The sequence below is a fragment of the Antechinus flavipes genome, chromosome 6 (genome assembly GCF_016432865.1).
Source record: "Antechinus flavipes isolate AdamAnt ecotype Samford, QLD, Australia chromosome 6, AdamAnt_v2, whole genome shotgun sequence".
NCBI lineage: Eukaryota > Metazoa > Chordata > Mammalia > Dasyuromorphia > Dasyuridae > Antechinus > Antechinus flavipes.
The window spans coordinates 171283717-171299987 of record NC_067403.1 but is presented as its reverse complement, the minus strand read 5'-3'; positions in this window follow the sequence as shown (position 1 = coordinate 171299987).

Below are 16271 nucleotides of genomic sequence, written 5' to 3'. Positions count from 1 at the left end.
TCCTAGAGTGAGAGTAAGAATCCTTCTTGCTCTCTGGGGTCACTTTCAGACTCTCCATTTCAAGCAAGGATTCAGTGGTCTCTCCTGCTTCCATCTTCTACATGCCTTCATATTAGGTGATTTCAGCATTTGAATTCGATGCTCATTTAATTCTCTAACTTCTCAATTCCTCACTCTACTCATCCCATGTTCTTTTACTGCACCTATACTTCAGGTTTTCTTTTTTAAAAAAGCCAACTTTTACTATGTTCTATCAACTTCTATAGCTGTCATCTTATCTCTCCTCTTTTTTTCAGCCAAACTTTTAGGAGGAAACTATCAACACATAGCTATCAACAGTTGTGGCTTCCATTTTCCTTTCCATTTCCCTTTGCAATCAGTTTTCACCCTCATCTCTATAAACTAAAATGCCTTCACTTAACTCATCAGCCACCTCTTAATTGCACATCCAATTGTCTTTTTTCAATTCTAATTCTTCTGAATCTTTCTGCTTTATTTTATACTGTTGATCACCTGCTTTTCTTACAGAGTTTTTTCCCTATGAGTTTTCATAATAGTCATATATTGTGGTTCTCTTGCAATCTGTCTGCCAATCCTCTTTAGTCATCTTTGCTGTTTTCTCATACATATGTTATTATCCAAGTAGGTGTTTTTATTTTATTTTTTATAAAATTAGTTTCAAAACACATGCATATAATTTTCAACATTCACTCTTGCAAAATCTTGTTTCAAATTTTTTTTGTCCCTCACTTTCCCTTACCCCCTCGTCTACATGACAGGTAATCAAATATATATTAAACATGTGTAATTCTTCTTATATACATTTTCACAGTTAACATGCTGCACAAGAAAAATCAGATCAAAAAGAAAATAAGAAAGAAAACAAAATGCAAGCCAACAACAACAAAAAAGGTGAAAATTCTATGTTGTGATCCACACTCAGTCCCCGCAGTTCTCTCTTTGGGTGCAGATGGCTGTTTCTATCACAAAACCATTGGAACTGGTCTGAATCACTTCGTTGATTGTGTCCATCAGAGTTGATCATCGTACAATCTTCTTGTTGCCATGTACAGTGATCTCCTGGTTCTGCTCATTTCACTCAGTATCAGTTCATGTAAGTCTCTCCAGGCCTCTCTGAAATCATCCTGCTAGTTGTTTCTTACAGAACAATAACATTCTATAGTATTCATATACCATAACTTATTCAGCCATTTTCCAACTGATGGACATTCACTCAGTTTCTTATCTAACTGGGGGTTCCTCAAAGTTATGTCCTGGGACTTTTTCCTCCTCTTTTTTTGCTCTTAAACACTTGGTGACTTCCATAAATTTAAAGTAGAAAAAGAAAGACTTTAAATGGTATGTGGCAAGCCTCTAAGCATGAACACTCATGGAGCCAAACTCAAACTCTTCCTCCTCACCCCTCCCCACCCTGCGGCAATTGGGGTTAAGTGACTTGCCTAGGATCACACAGTCAGATTGTGTTAAGTGGTCTGAGGCCAGATTTGAACTAAGGTCATCCTGACTTCAGGGCTGGTGTTCTATCCACTATACCAACTAGCTGCCCCCAAACTCAAAACTTTTTTAAAATTTAAATTTTGTTAAATTTTTAAATCAATAAGAATGTATTTTTCCCCTTTTTCCTTATCTTCCCATTGGAGAAGAAAAGAAAACCAAAAATTTTAATATACATATACATACACACTCACATATACACACATCATTATCATTATCATCATCATCATCAAGCAAAACTAATTTTACCATCCCTTAGTTGAGAGATGGGTAGTATGCATCATTATTGTACTGGAATCATGGCTACCCACTGTATTAATTAGAGTTCTTAAGGCTTTAATTTTTTTTTTTTCTTTACAATGTTGTTGTTATTGTATAACTTGTTCTGACTTCATTCACTTTACTCATGAGTCTTCCCGGATTTCTTCAAAACTTTTTCTTTTATAACTTCTTAATTATGTTCACATTCAGTACATTGTTCAGACCTTCCCCACTTGATGGGTACTTCATTAGTTTGCAGTTCTTTGCTACTACAAAAAGAGCTGCTTTAAACAGTTTTATACATATGGAATTTTTCCCTCAAATAATAACTTCAATTCCCTGAATTCTGATATCTTTGCTAACAAAAGACTTTAAAATGAACAGTGTGACTAGCTGAAAATAAAGTATATTCCCTTCTTCTAGAGAATTTAATTTTAAGGAAATAGATTATTACAGTAAGACAAGTAGCTAAGGTGGTTGGGGTAGGAAATAGTCTATATTTGGGAAGGGTACCTTCCTAGGACTTCTTCAGTACTTCCTCTTCCTTTGGTAAGGTTAACCTAATCTGTCCTGTTTGGTGATTTTTAGAAGAATGTTGGTCTTAGATAAAAAAGCTAAAGCTAGCCCCTGCTTAATCTTCTCCTCAACTCTCTTTCTCTGTAATGCCAGTGGAGAGAGTAACCAGATTAGACAGTCAGAGAAGGGTCCTGCCTTTGCCACTGGTTTTATCTATGACTTTGAGCAAGTGCTTTTCTTGCTCTGGGTCCCAGTTTCCTTCTCTTGTAAAACAAGGGAATTAGCCTTAAAGGATCTCTAAAGTTCATTCAGAGTCTCTGTGATTCTTATTTCCTGGAGAGTAAACCAGGGTGAGTTGGAAGATGGCAGAGCTGGTAGGGCACAGCCAGTCTGGCAGGGGAAGGGCACACAAATATAAGCTTCCCAGATCAGGTGATAGTGGTTAGGCTCTGGAAGCTTTCATCATCTCATACTATTGATATGTCTTCTCAATGGCTATCAGTCATGGCCATTTCAGGAACTTTGGCCCTTTGTGTTATCATGGAGTGTAAAGGTAAGCATTCAGCTGGCTTTATCAGGGCTCAAGGGGCCAAAAAACTGACAAGTTTTTCATTTATCATGTTATTTGAGGATTGAAGAGTTAATTCTTAGTGGTTTCCTCTGCCACTGAGAAATAAAAGTTGCTGACAAGGCCAATATTGACATGCTTTGTTATAGTGGGAATTGGAATAGGAATCAAAAAGCCCTATATTGGAATTCTGCCTGGCACTTAAAGCTGTATGATGTTGGCTAAGTCACTAGCCTTAGTTTTCTCATATGTAGAATGTTCTTCTTCACCAAGTTGCTATGAGGATTAAACCTTAGGGGATGTGTTTATCTAAGCTTTTATTATAAAGGGCCTTAAAATTTTCTAAAGCATTTTATACATTGATGTAAAATTTACATTTGATTCTCAGAATAATGATGTGTGGTAGTTATTACAAGCATTATCATTCTCATTTTGCAGATTATAGATCAAGAACTAGAAAAGGCCGCCGAGACCCTCTAGTCTGGCTCCTCCATTTTATTTTATTGTAACTCTTGGCTCAGAACTCAATTTCCTAAGACTCTTCTTATTGATGGAGAATAATTACTCAGTCCTCCATATCTGTGTGAGGAACTGTATGGTAGAGAGCTTGAGAAAAGAAAAAGCTTGATCTTCTGCCTTCCAGCTTTGAGAGAGAAGGCACATGTTCTGACTTCTCTTTGACAAAGTCTCTAAAGGGAGAAACTCAGGAAAGAAGCCAACATGTAGAAGACTTGATCATGTCTGTGTTTCTAGACTAGAGGTTTTGGGACTTTCCCTTTAAGGTGAGATCTTGGATACTTTTGGTTACTTGCAGTAAGAGAATTCATTCACTCCATGTATTTTCTGGTATATTCTCCTTTGTTCATCTTTTCTGATTTTGTTTGCTGTAACATGAATTTAGTCTGAACCTAAAAATTATTTCTTCTAGCATAACAATATTTAGGGATCAGATATAATTCTAGCCAGGTACTCCACCTCTCTTGAGGAGAGAAGAGTGAGTGATCAGCTTCTGATCCCAATTTCCTTCTTCCTTTCCATCCTGGCAAGAGTCAGTCTCCCTTGAGAAAGACTCTTATCTATTCTATGGGTATGTAAGATTGTCTATTTACTCCTCCCTGTGAGCCACATCTAGACATAACTCATGTGGACACATGTAACCATAGGAGCTACAAAACACACACACATATATACCCTCTCCCAATATACATCTACTTTCTATCCTTTTATTTAAAAAATGTTCTGAACTTAATGAATATCAAATAAAATGAGCATTTCCATTTACAAAATAGAGAAGAAAGGGAAGATTATAGAAACTGCAAAGTATGTCAGAAGGTGGGTACTGTCATTGATTCTCTGGAGTCATTGTTGGTCACTGCTCTGATCAAAATTTTTAAGTTTTTCAAAGTTATTTTTCTTCACAGTCTAAATTGTTAATTGTGTGACTTATTCTCTTTCTACTTACTTCACTCTATATAAATTCACTGAAGTCTGCATGGTTTCCCCTGCAAACCATTTCTTTGATTATTTCTTATGGCAGAGCAATATTTCATAATATTCATATATCTTGATTCAGTCATTTCTCAATTGATGAATACCTCCTTTGCTTCCAGTTCTTTATCACCGCAAAAAGAGCTGTTTTAAATATTTTTATACCTACCAGTTTTTTTCATCTTTCTTTGATTGCCTTGGGACATAGGCCTAGTAGTGATATCATTGGGTCTAAGATATACACAGTTTAGTAATTTTGGAGACAAAATCTAAAATTGCTTTCTAGAATGGGTATGCCAATTTACAACTCTACCATTTATGTAATTTTCTATTGGAAGCCCTTCAAGAACTGTTATTTTTCTTTTTTGTTGATCTGATGGGTGTGAAGTATGACTTCAGAGTTGGTTTGATTTGTTTCATTATTTTTTTGGATCATTTTTTCCTTTGACTGCTGATTGTTTGGATTTCATCTTTTGAGAACCATTTGTTCATATTCTTTGACCATTTATAAATGAAGGAATAGCTCTTGTTATTTGAATTCATATAGATCTTGGACATGAAAATTTTGACTAAAAAACTTTTTATAAAAATATTTTTCCAATTTTCTGGTTTCCCAAGTATTTTGTATATTCTTTAATTATTTTAAATATTTAAATGGGGTAGCCAGATGGCAAAGTAGGAGAAACTGAATTTAGTAGGACCTGACTTCATAGCTAGCCTCAGACACTTTAAACTTCTAGCTGCGTGACCCTGGGTACATCATTTAACCTCCGATTGCTTCAAAAGAAAACAAAAAATTTTAAAAAATTATTTTAGATAGTTTCTCTGTCTCTCTTCTGGCTGGATTTTGTTAGTGACAGTCTAATGAGTTATGTGAATTTATTTCAAATCCTGTGACTTTGCTGGTTATAAGTGATTTCATTTTTTTAGTGGGCACTTTAAGATAATACTAACAGGTTAGATGGGAAAGATAATCTTTAATATTATTAAATAACATAGGCCTGAAATCAAGAGCTTATTTGTAGGGGAGAAAGGCTGAACCTCATATTAAGGAAATGCACAGTTATTCCTATGTATTTAAATTTTTTTGATTCAATTACTTTTACTTCTGAATTATTTACTTCTACCACTTCACCCATCTACTGAGAATGCAAGAAAAACAAAACTAATTACAAATATGTATAGTCATGCAGAATAAATTTCCATATTAACTATATCCAAAAAAGAAAAAAAGTAACACTTTGTTGAATCCATCAGTTGTCTATCTAGAGGAAGATGCTATATTTCTTTTTTTTAAAATTATTTTAATAGTATATTACTTTTCAGTTACATGTAAAGATGGTTTCCAACTTTCATTTTTATAAGATTTTGAGTTCTGACTTTTTTTCTCCCTCTCTTTCTTACCTCTACTTTCCCCCACACTAACAAGCAATCTGATATAGGTTATATGTCTACATTCACTTTTAAACATTTTCATATGAATCATATTGGGAAAGAAAAATCAGAATAAAAGGAAAAAAACATGAGAGAAAAAAACAAAACAAAACAAATAGTTTCTATGGTATATTTCATCCAAAGTTTATTGAAATTACCTTGGATCACTGAATTGCTGAGAAAGCCTAAGTTCAGTAGATGATATCATTTTATCACTCATTCTTTAGAATTGTGGTTGGTCATTGTCAATCAGAATTACTAAGTCTTTCAAAGTTTATTATCTTTACAATATTGATATTGGATAAGTTATTCTCTGGGTTCTGTTCAATTCAATTTGTTTCAGTTCATATAAGTCTCCCTAGGTTTCTAAACTATCCCCTTTACCCTTTCTTATAGCATAATAGTATCCATTACATTCATATTCCATAATTTGTTTAAACATTTCTCAATTGATGAACATCTCTTTAATTTCTAATTTTTGTTTGCTACAAACAGAGCTGTTATAAATATTTTTGTATATATAAATCCCTCTTTTCTTTATTTTATCTTTTTAGGGTATAGACCTAGTAGCAGTATTGCTGATTCAAAGGATTTGAATCCCTTTTTAGTGTAGTTCCAAATTTCTTTTCAAAATGGTTGGATTAGTTCAGTTCCCTCAACAGTATGTTAGTATAGCTGTTTTCCCTTAACAATACCAGTATTTATTCTTTTCCTTATGTTAATGAATCTGATGGGTATAGGGTAGTAGCTCAGAGTTGTTTTAAGTTTTATTTCTCTCTTTTTAATTGAAGTTTTTTATTTTCAAAACATATGCAAAGATAATTTTTTAACATTGACCCTTGAAAAAACTTTGTGTTCCCATTTACCCTCACTTCCTCCCACCCCCTCCCCTAAATGGAATATATAAATATCCAGTTATTTTTCTGGACAAGAAAATTCAGATCAAAAAGTAAAATAATGAGAAAGAAAATAAAATCCAAGCAAACCATAACAAAAAGAAAATGTTATTATTGTGTTCTACCCTCATTTTCCATAATCCTCTCTCTGTGTACAGATGGCTCTCTCCATCACAGGTCTGTTGGAATTATCCTGAATCATCTCATTGTTGAAAAGAGCCACATCTATTAGAATTGATCATTGTATAATCTTGTTGTTGCTGTGTACAATGATCTCCTGGTCCTGCTCATTTCACTTAACTTCAGTTCATGTAGGTCTCTCCAGGCCTCTTTAAAATGATTCTGCTAATCATTTCTTATAAAACAATAATAATCCATAACATTCATATAATATAACTTATTCAGCTTTCTCCATACAATCATACATTGGGCATACAATCAGTTTCCAGTTTCTTGCCATTACAAAGAGGCTGCTACAAACATTTTTGCTCATGTGGGTCCCTTTCCCTCCTTTAAAATCTCTTTGGATATAAGCCAGTAGTAATACTGCTGGATCAAAGGATATGCACAGTTTGATAACTTTTTGAGTATAGTTCCAATTGCTCTCGAGAATGGTTGGATGTGTTCACAACTCTACCAACAATGTATCAGTGTTCCAGTTTTCCCACATCCCCTCCAACATTCGTCATTATCTTTTCCTGTCATCTTAGCCAATCTGACAGGTGTGTAGTGGTATCTCAGAGCTGTCTTAATTTGCATTTTTTCTGATCAGTAGTGATTTGGAACACTCTTTCATATGACTAGAAATATTTTCAGTTTCTTCATCAGAAAATTGTTCATATCCTTTGACCACTTATCAACTGGAGAATGGCTTGAATTCTTATAAATTTGAATCAATTCTCTATATATTTTAGAAATGAGGCCTTTATGAGTACCCTTGAATCTAAAAATATTTTCCCAGTTTATTATTTCCTTTCTAATCTTGTCTGCATTGGTTTTGTTTGTATAAAAACTTTTTAACTTAATATAATCAAAATTATCTACTTTGTGTTCAATAATGAGCTCCAATTCTTTGGTCACAAATTCCTTCCTCCTCCAAAGGTCTGAGAGGTACATTATCCTATGTTCTTCTAATTTGCTTATAATATCACTCTTTATGTCTAAATCATGAACCCATTTCGACCTGATCTTGGTATATGGTGTTAGGTGTGGGTCAATGCCTAGTTTCTGCCATAATAGTTTTCAATTTTCCCAGTAGTTTTTGTCAAACAGTGAGTTCTTATCCCAACAGCTGGGGTCTTTGGGTTTGTCAAACACTAGATTGCTGTAGTCATTGACTATTTTGTCCTGTGAACCTAACCCATTCCGCTCATTGACTACTCTATTTCTTTGCCAATATCAAATGGTTTTGGTGACCTTTGCTTTATAATACAGTTTTAGGTCTGGTACAGCTAGGCCACCTTCATTTGCATTTTTTTCATTAATTCCCTTGAAATTCTTGAACTTTTGTTCTTCCAGATGAACTTTGTTATTTTTTCTAGATCAGTAAAATAATTTCTTGGGAGTTTGATTGGTGTGGCACTAAATAAATAGATTAATTTAGATACTTTATCATTTTTATTATATTCACTCTGGCTACCCATAAACACTTGATACTTTTCCAATTGATTAGATCTGACTTTATTTGTGTGGAAAGGGTTTTATAGTTGTGTTCATATAGTCCCTGACTGCCTTGGCAGATAGAGTCCTAAATATTTTGTTATTGACAGTTATTTTAAATGAACTTGCTCTTAGTATCTCTTGATCTGGATTTTATTGGTAATATATAAAAATGCTGATAATTGATGTGAATTCATTTTGTAAACTGCAACTTTGCTAAAGTTGTGGATTGTTTCTAGTTTTTTAGTTGATTTGTTAGGGTTCTCTAAGCATTTCTCTAATTATTAATGGTTGAGAGAATGTTTTCATATGACTCTTGGAAGCTTGGATTTCTTCCTCTGAATGCTGTTTATTGATTGGTTGGGAAATACTTTATATTCTTGTAAACTTGACTCAGATTCTAATGTATTTTAGGAATGAGATTTTGATCAGAAAAACCTACTTTAAAAATTCCTCCTTTCCAGTTTCTTGCTTTTCTTCTAATTTTAGCTTCATTGAATTTTGTTTCCACAAAACAATTTTAAATTATGCAATTCAAATCTATATTACGTCCTGTGAATATATCTCTTGTTTGATCATGAACTTTCCCCCTATCCATTTTCTAACACCTGATTTCTCCTGTGTTCCATTAATCGGCTTCTGATATCATCCTTTATGTCAAAATCATGACCCATTTTGAGTTTATCTTGGTAACAGTGTGAGATGTTGGTCTGTATTTAGTTTCTGTCAGACTATTTTCTGGTTTTCCCAAAAGTTTGGTTAAATAATAATTTATCTTCCTTAGATATAGCATCTTTGGGTTTATCAAACACTAGGTTACTGTGATTACCTGGTTTGCTGATATTCTTGACTTTTTTGTTTCTTTTAATGAATTTTGTTATTTTTTTTTTTTTTTTTGCAGTTCTTTTAAAATAATTCTTTGGTGGTTTAATATGTCACTGAATAAGTACATTAAGTTAGGTAGTATTATCATTTTTATTATATTGGTTCAGCCTTCCCATGAACAATTCATATTTCTCTAATTATTTAGAGAATAATCTTTCTGTATTTGTGTAAAGTGTGTTTCTTATGTGTATTTTGGCAGGTGGTCTTCAAAGTATTTTATGTTGTCTGCAGTTATTTTCTTTTTTTCCCCCAATTTTCAACTACATGTAAATGTGGTTTTCAACATTTACTTTTATAAGATTTTGATTTCCATTTTTTTCTTTCTCCCTCCCTCCTTCTCTTGCCTCCCCAAGATGGGAAGCAATCTGATCTAGATTATACATGTAACATATTACCATATTAGCCATGTTGTGAAAAAATAATTTGAACAAAAGGGGAATACCACAAGAAAGAAAAAACAATAAAAGTTAATAGTATGAATCTATCTGTTACACTCTATAATTCTTTTTCTGGATGTGGATAATATGTTCCATCACGAGGCTTTTGGAATTGTCTTTGATAATTGTATTGCTGAAAAGAGCAAAGTCTATCAAAGTTGATCATCAAACAATGTTGCTGTTACTGTAAACAATGTTTTCTCCACTTTGCTCGGAATCAGTTCATTTTTAAGTCCAAGTTTTTCTGAAATCTGCCCTGCAGTTATTTTAAATGAAATTTCTTTTTATATCTCTTTCTGCTGGGTTTTGTTGGCAAGATACAAAATTGTTGATGATTTTTGTGAGTTTATTTTCATATCCCAAGACTTTGTTGAAATTAATAATTATTTTGATTAAATTTTTAGTTGACTCTCTAAGGTTCTCTAAGGAAATTAGCATACCATTTGAAAAAAAAATTGTTTTGTTTCTTCTTTGCCTATGATTATTCTTTCAACTTATTTGTAAACATCTTATTGCTATTGTAGGCATTTTTAGTAATATTGGTGGCATTAATGGACATTCTTGCTTCACCCATGATCTTACTGGAAAAGCTTCTAGGTTTCCTATTAAAGATATAAAAACAGTAGTCAGGAGAAGCATAAAAACGAAAACAAGTGTTAGAAATCATAAGGGGCTAAATAGGGTTAATTAACTGGAAACTAAGTAACAGTCTGAAAGAATGTAAGAATCAAAGTACAAGTTATAGACACAGTCAATAATTTCATTAAAGATAATGACAGTAAGACAGCATACCAAATATTTGTGGGATCTAGTCAACATAGTACTTAAAAGACAATGTTTGCCTCTATAAAGTTTTTCAACAGTATGTGGGCATGCAATTAAAATAAACAATTAAATACCAAAATAGAAATCTTGAAAATCAAAGGAGAAATTGACAAAATCAAAAGTGAAAAAAAATATTGAATCAATAAATAAAACTAGGAGTTGTTTTTTTTAAAAATCAATAAAATAGATAAGCCATTAGCTAATCTGATTAAGAAAAAAGAGAAAACTAATTACTAGTATAAAAATTGAATAGAGTGAATGTACAACCAAATGAAGATGAGATTAAAGCTTTTTTTTTTTTTTTTTTTTTTTTTTTTGCTGAGGCAGTTGGGGTTAAGTGACTTGTCCAGGATCACAAAACTAGGAAGTATTACGTGTCTGAGATCAGATTTGAACTCAGGTCCTCCTGACTTCAGGGCTGGTGCTCTATCCACTGCACCACCTAGCTACCCCATTAAAGCAGTTACTAAGAGCATTTTCACACAACTATATGCATTGGCATATAAAACTGTCTATCTAAATGAAATGGATGAATATTTACAAAAATACACATTGTTGCATTTGACAGAACAGGAAAAATTGTTTTTTTCCATGGAACCTAGTTTTTAGTTGACCTATCTTAATTTTCAGTTCAATTCTTGGGTCAGGTTTACCACTTTTCTTTTCTGAGATATGTTCTCTTTTCCATTTTGTTTGCTGTGTTTCATTTCACCTCACGCTTCATAGTCTTATAGCCTTTTACTTAGATCATTTTTCCTCTTGAGTCTCTACTTGGACTTGCTGTGAAATTACTCTTCTGGGTTTAATTTTTTTACTTTTATAGTATTTTATAATATAGTATTATATATATAGTATTTTTAAAATCATGTTCAGTGTTTTCATCTGTTTATTCACATTTTCATCCTCATTTTCTAGATTGAAGCTTTGTGCGTGGATCATACTCTGATTTCTCCTATAATCTTGGATATTGTTGGCAGATCTGACTTGCTCTTGATTGCAGTGATTAAGATAGGATTACCTACAGAAATTCTTGGGTTTTGGCTCAGTTTTGATGGTTCAACTTGGGTTTTAAACCTTGGCTCTTTCTGGTACAATTCTGAACCTAGAAATGGCTGTTTCTTGCTGTGACCAGGACACACTCCAGCCAGATACTATTGATTACATTGATATCAGGTCCTTTGTTTCCCATGTGCTGCCTTTACCCTTTCTCCTATTATTCACCTTCATATCCTATTTATGTGTCTTTGCACTGGCTGTCTTCCATGTTTGGAATGTACCGTTCCCTTATTTCTGCCTTCTAGAGTCCCTTATTTCATTCAAGATGCAGCCCAAGGGACATGTTTGGCATGAGGCCTTTCCCAATCCTTCAGCTACTTGCATTTCCTCCTCCTAAATGCCTTGTAATATAATTTATATATACTGCATGTCTATGGGCTAGTTATTATTAGCCTTTAATATCATTATTAATTATAAATAAACTATTTCTTTTTGTAATTTAAGCTACACAAGGACAAGTATGGTTTTGTCTTTGTATCTCCTGTGTTTTGTACAATCTTTAGAACTAGCTGGTACACTATAAATTCTGGCTGATTGTTTAGTTTATCTATAAAATTAAAAACCATGTCTTTGAAAACAGTCCTGAAAAAATGCAGCTCACCTGCAACTGGCTGACTTGATCTTTCAGTTCCAGGTAACTAAGTCTTAGACTTTGATAGTGGTTGACCTAGTTTCAAGAAAGATAAATCAAAAGCTTGCCTATTAAAGCCTAGTATTCAAAGGCAGAATATGCATTCTGATGGGAGAGGAATGAGAAAAGTGGCCCAAGTACAGGCTTCACGGTTGGGATATGGCCAAGAAGAGGCCATGTCGTGGCTATATTTTTCTAGTCAAAAATCATTCTCCTTGCCAGCATCCCCTTTCCCCAATAAATCAAACTACCCAGCAATAACTAAAGCAAAGGACAAGACAAAGAACAGTTTTGTCTTCTTTTTGCCATCTACAATCTTTGTCCCATTCACCTTGAGCACTACAAGGAATGTATGGAAATTACAGAGAAATATATTTAGGCTAGAGATCTGGAGATGCATCACTGGAAAAGGAAGTGAGTTAATCAAAAACAGAGATTGAATGATAACCCTAGAAACAGTCTGAGTGATGTCATGATATCCTTGTAATGTTTTGGGTGCTTTTTATAAAGCTTTTTAAAAGATCTTTTATTTAATTTTTAAAAGTCCATATTATATATTTATATTTATATATATATATATATTTAACATATATAAATATATATATATTTAAAAGTTCATATTATATATGAAATCATACAAAATATACTTCTGCATTAGTCATGTTACACATTCACATACACACACCCCTGAAGAAAAAGAAAAAGAAAAAATAAAATATGCTTCAATCTGCAGTCTGAGTCTATTAACGCTCTATCTGAAAGTGGACAGCATTTTTCATCATGAGTTGTTTGGAACTGTAGTGGATCATTGTTTTGATCAGAATTACTCAGTCTTTTCCAGTTGATAATCTTTTTTTTTTTTTTTTTTTTTTTTAAAGAAACCAGCCCTAACCTATAGGCCCAGAATTCCTTGTTTATTCTTCACTTACCAAAAAAATGAAGTCATTTTAAACAAATAATACAAAATGATGTGTCATAAAACAATGGACAAGAAGTTGTCTCATATGTATTTTATATAGTAATATTGTAGTGAACTGGTTATGAAGTATTCAGAAACATACTTACCTTTCCAGTTGTCACCCTTCCCCAAAATGTAATCCATTATTTTTATTCCCTACTAAATTTTCATACTTGAATTAGGAAATAAGGGACTGTACCTGACACCAATACTTCCACAATGGAAAAAAGAAAGGAGGAGACAGTACAGGTTGGACATCTCAACCTGATGTACAGTCCTTTTCAGTTGCTGTAGTCTTAATAGTTTGCAACTTGTTTGAATAAGGAGTCTTTTCCATTCTAAACAACACAGCAAACAAAATAGTTTTAATCGGGTAGTCACATACAGTATACAGACTTTTCTGTCTAAAGAGAAAGCATATACTTTTATATAAGAATAGATGGAGATATCCAGTAAACATGTAATTCATTCTCCCAGAGAAGATTAAATTTTGCTTTTATAAGTCTGACTTGAGTTGATACAGTAAAAAGTAGAAAGTTTCCTTAATAGTTTATGATTAAACTTGCCTAATAAAGTGCATCTTCTGGGTGATTCATAACAGCATCATTCTGTGAAACAATAGGTAAATTGAGAATGAGACTTAAAAGGGAGAAGTTTTGGCCAATCCTTTCAGCCAAGATCTTCACAGATAAACTTAATACCATACTACCTCTAAAACTTTCTCAAAGTATGAAAACAGAAGAGTTGTTTTCATATTTATTTTTATTTTTATTTTAAAAATAATAAGACCATGTAGTGATCTTAGCTTCAGGGGAAGCTAAGGATGATATCACCCAATTGATTATCTTTACATTTTTGCTGTTAGTATGTAAAATGTTTTCCTGGTTCTGCTTACTTCACTTTGCATTAGTTCATAAATATATCTGTAAAAGACCTAGAGTTGGGCCTTTGGGAAAGCAGCCTTGGTTTTAGGAGCAGATGTGACAGGACAGAAGGATTAGAGAGGCTTGTTTCATAGTGCTGGTAAGGAAAAAACCAGTGCTCAGGGCTAGGATTCAAGGTGTTAGACAAACCTGTTAAGTCTAGACTGTCCATGGTTAAATTATCAAATGACTGGCTCACTGGAATTGACCCAGTGATTCTAATATTTAGAGATTATAAAAAAGTTTCCAGTGCCTAAAGTAATTTTTCCTGTGACTTGAGAGCTCCTTGGGGATAGGACCTATCTCTTCCCTCTTTTTGTATACTTTGTGCTTAGCAGGCAGTAAATGCTTGATGAATTATTGACTAATTAACTGTTGGGAGATGCTATTGCAATACTGTTGTTTCCTAGTGGCAACTGGCAGCCAGTTTACCTCTCCTAGGTCTTTGGATGTCTCTGGTCACAACCAGATGCAATTCCTAACAGAGCACCTGGACCACCTTGTTAGTTAATAGAAGTTTATTGTCTGGATTACATCTTGCCTCTCTCCCCAGTTCTCTTGTGCTAATATATATTAGGGCAAATGTTAATTAGCCCCTAGCAACAAGCACTAACCAATCCTAAGGGGAGAGGTATCTGTTGAGATGCGTGCTCAGTACAAGCTTCCTTATCTCTAGGAACTTTGTGTCTGAAAAGGAGCTGCAGAACTCACAATGGGACACCTCTCTAGGGCGTGGGCCCTAGTTAACCTGTCTTAGTTTAGTGTTCCTTGCCTGGGCTCCAACAACTCCGTTTTCTTGTTTAGCGGGAACTGCTTACAGATCTTTGGTTGGGTGAGTCAGTAACAGCAAGCTGAATAATTTTTCAATGAACTTCAATAAGCAAAGAAGACACATAAGAAAGAGGAGAAAGAGAGCAAGAAGGGTCAATATGTGAACCAACCAAGCTGGCAAAGAAAGAGGGAGTGTGAGGAGATCCAATCAATCAGAGAATCAGCGCTATTCTTTGGCAAGTGAAATTATCAGCTAAATTCTGTATACCCTAAACCAGATGTTGTAATTCCTCAATTTGGCTAGATCTATTGCCCACTAATAGGGCTCCTCTCAGGTGTTCTTTAACTACTTCCCAAGAGGAATTGCAGGAATTGTGGTCAAGGGGTAAGGGTATTACATATGCAGGTTTATAATCATAATGACAGAGTATCCATGACATGGCCTTATGGAGAGCCAATTCATCTCCTGCTATTATCAGAGCTTCATCCCATGCTTCAATTTCCAATTGAAGAGCCTCATCAATATGAGCTTGTTTTACCCAAGCAGCAGTATTTGCTTGTATAAATGCTTTCAATTGAGAAGCTAGATACCCTACCTATTCTTGCAATTGTTTAATTTGAAATTCTTCCCAAAGTGAAATAGCCAGATTCACAATATTGAATATTATACCCACCACTTCCCTGGATTTTCTACATAAGTATGAATCTACCTTTTACCAGAGGAAGGTAGAAGGTGAATCTGTCCAAGGAATAGCTGATTTTACAGATAACAAGAGATAGGCAGGTTGTATGACCAAAAAGATGACTCATTCCTTATATTCGATATGAAGGACATTTGTAAGGGTGCAGTTATATGTGTAGATCATCCAAGAGAGCAAAGAGCTGCAGGCTGGCCTTGGCTTGATATGGATTTGAGTTGTCCCACATACCAGAAAAGCTTATCTATGAAGAATATATATATATATGCTTGAAAGGAGTATTAATAATAGGAACAGTTGTTTTCATTATGCATCATACAATTGAGTTCGTGGCCATCTCCAAATAACTGTAACCAAGTTTGGTAAGTATAGTTATGACAAAACAAATCTGAGCAAGCACAGGATTTAATGGTAATACTGGTGTGGTCGAGTGCCAGCCCTAAGTGCCATAAATGAAGGTATATGATGCCTGAAGGTTCCACAATTGGAGCAGGGGCAGGGGCCCAAAGAAAGGAGGCGTTAGGAAGTTGTCTGTCCCAAAAGTTAAGGCGCAGACCCCACGGGACAATATATCCCTCTGGAAGTCCAGTAGAACAGGGTCTAATAGGAGCCCACATTCTCAGCAACCTGAACGGGCAAAGCACAGGCTGATGTGTGTGGTTAAAAGCCTTACTGATATCAGATATCTTCGCATAGCAGGAAGATCCATTACATGAGTGTAGTTCCTGTTGTAAAAGAGCATAACTGTGA